Here is a 2956-nt window from a genome sequence, read left to right as displayed (position 1 = left end):
CCACATACCACCCACCCAGACAGAGAAACACACCACAGGAGGCAAGCGTGGCCGAGTGGTTTAGGGCGCTGGTGTTGTAATCTGGAGGTCCCCGGTTCAAGACCTGCCCTTGCTACTAGCTGGATTTGTTTCTCGGTTGTCCCGAGTTCAAATCCTCGACCATGCTTTATATATAGCCAACTGGTCTGCCTCCTACCAGTTGGGATTTTTAACTTTGTTATGTTTATTTAAAAAATTATTTGTTTCCTCTGTTTCAGTGGCATGCCTGTAAACTAGCTATCTCGTTGAGATATGAAGGTAAGTGCATGACCACTATAAACATACATTTATTTTTTTATTTTTTTTTATTTACAGCCATATCAACACGTGAGCCTCCTACATCTGCCGGTACTACTGCATGTCTTCCCGATACCTGTAAGAACGGAGGGACGTGTGTTATACCAGGAAATTACTGCAAATGTGAAAAATTTTTCACGTGGCATGACTGCAGTGTTTACGTTGGTAAGTGGACGCTTGATGTGGCATTATTTTAATCAAATTTTGTTGAACAGTATTTTTTCAAAATATTCAAAATTCGATGGCTTTTTTAGATCACTGTAAAGTAATACACCATTATGTCATACTTCTTGCTTTCGCGCTCTCTAGCAACATTAAGTAATTACAGAGATTTTTACCTCTTTATTTTTATTATTTAAAATATGAGGGTAAATGCACTAAATTGTAAATCATAGGAGTATGTGGCTGTTTTCGAGTCTAAGAAAAAATATTGTTGAATCCATGACCTATTGTATTACAGTTTACTCACAGAACAGTTCTCCGTTACATACTGTTTGGGTATTTGACTATCGTTATACTTATTTTCAAGGTTCAAGTACCGTGGAAATTGAGTTGGCTGCTTCTAAGAAGGTATGCTGTACTTCGTCTATTGGTCACTCCCCGCTTACCTGGGTATCTCAGACGCCAGAAAAAGAGAAAGTATTTATCGAATGATTCAAGGAGTCGAGAAGCACCATGTATTAATTGAGTTAAACTAACGTCTTAAGTAAAACGCTTTCATCAGTAGAACACACAGTTTTTTGCGCGCTCTTTGCTGATGAGTGGCCCTGCGCTGCGCGTACAGAATTATGATAACAAAAATGGCGCCGATAGCTAAAGCGATGATTTTTTTATTTTATGCTGTCTCTTTATGTGGTATTCTCCTTCTTAAATTGCTACAGTGTGTTGTTGGTCTTTGTCTTTTGTGAGAATAGTATCTCAGAAAAAGGCAACCCGGTCTGATGCAGCGCATGCGCCATTAGTCTCCGTGGCTTTCCCGAAAATGCGCATATTTCTAACGAACCACTCATAAGATTTTCCGGAAAATACTTCAGAAAGAAGCAATTGGATTATTGCAAAAAATTTCGAAATTTTATACAAGAAATTGTAAATGATCCAGTGATCCTTCAACAAAGGATAGCTTAAAATCTATTCGTTATAATTAACAGAATAGTGTTCAAGTTTGTTCCAGGAAGTGGTGGAGAAAATCTAATGACCAAATTTTCTGCAAAAATACAAACCCTGATTTTAATGGCATGTTTATATTTAGTCACGTTACCACGGCAACGGCACACGCGTTAATTAAACTATCACAATACGCAGTCTACCTTTTTGACTTATGACTTGCCGTTTTCGGGAACAGAGGGATAACGCTTTTAGAGAATTGGCAAATGTGGCACATGTATAACCTGTGGTCAGCCACCTTAATATTTTTACGTCATCATTCATCGTTCAGTCCCGCAAAAAGTACGAAGTTATGAAACAATTTAAGAAGTGTTGTAATGAGATCTATTGAGGTGCTTATGATGAAAAGAAAATGATGCTTATCCTGGTTACGTTGCATTTTCCCCTTTATCGGTTAACCTAAATCTGAACTTGTCTTTTTACACGACTTTTTACATATGAAAGCTAATATTGCACTATGATTTTATTTTACTTACAGAATCATTGGAATTTGTTGGATTTTAAGATTGCGATGGCAACTGCCTGCACCGAATTCTTTTGCAAAACTGGTGAATGTACAAGGTTGTGTAATACATGCATAATTTACTAAAGATGTTTTTTCGTACTTTTTATAGGTAATCACACGATTTCGAGTAAAATTTGGGATAAATAGGCACGAGTCAATTTTTCAAAGACGAATTTGTAGTCGTTGAAAAATTTACGAGCGCTTATTTATCCCAAATTACGTGAGAAAAATCATGTGATTACTTATTTAGTAATATTCAAGAAAAAATTGCGAGAAAATAACAGGCGCAAATCTCGTATATCGAAAACAATTTATTCAAACTCGGCAAATATCATTATGCGTTTATTCAAAACAAGTTCAAAGCCCAAACAACGTACAGGTTTCTCAATGTCTTAAAAGGCTGTGAGGGCCACAAGTTTATCAGTTTGATTACTGTCAGGTGTCGCCCTCGTTAAATAAAGTCATACTTACTTACTTACTTACTTACTTACTTACTTACTTACTTACTTACTTACTTACTTACTTACTTACTTACTTACTTACTTCCTTCCTTCCTTCCTTCCTTCCTTCCTTCCTTCCTTCCTTCCTTCCTTCCTTCCTTCCTTACTTACTTACTTACTTACTTACTTACTTACTTACTTACTTACTTACTTACTTACTTACTTACTTACTTACTTACTTACTTACTTACTTACTTACTTACTTACTTACTTACTTACTTACTTACTTACTTACTTACTTACTTACTTACTTACTTACTTACTAAAAAGTTTTTAGTCGAAAAATCTGGTTTAACAGTCAAACGAATTGTCTGATTTTTTTATCTGGGTTTACCTCTTCCAGAGATTTTCTTCTGCTTCTAATACTTGGCGCTTGGGCGCTTTCGACGGCCAGCCGAGCGAAGCTGTTTCGCTTTCCCTTCAACACTTCCTAGGACAAAACAATTCTCAC

At 36.5% G+C, this 2956-nt stretch overlaps 1 long non-coding RNA gene across 1 annotated transcript; it reads left to right on the top strand.

Moving 5' to 3' along the window:
- Positions 1–354: 354 nt before the first annotated feature.
- LOC144640045 (uncharacterized) lies at positions 355–2061 on the top strand (the record flags this gene model as incomplete). Its single annotated transcript, XR_013568273.1, has 3 exons — positions 355–501; positions 866–906; positions 1979–2061. It is a non-coding gene; the product is annotated as an uncharacterized LOC144640045 (long non-coding RNA).
- Positions 2062–2956: the final 895 nt, after the last annotated feature.

Source organism: Oculina patagonica, unplaced genomic scaffold (genome assembly GCF_052425735.1).
Source record: "Oculina patagonica isolate OP01 unplaced genomic scaffold, crgOcupat unplaced1702, whole genome shotgun sequence".
In the NCBI taxonomy this organism is placed as follows: Eukaryota; Metazoa; Cnidaria; class Anthozoa; order Scleractinia; family Oculinidae; genus Oculina; species Oculina patagonica.
This window is presented reverse-complemented; position numbering and strand designations above follow the sequence as displayed.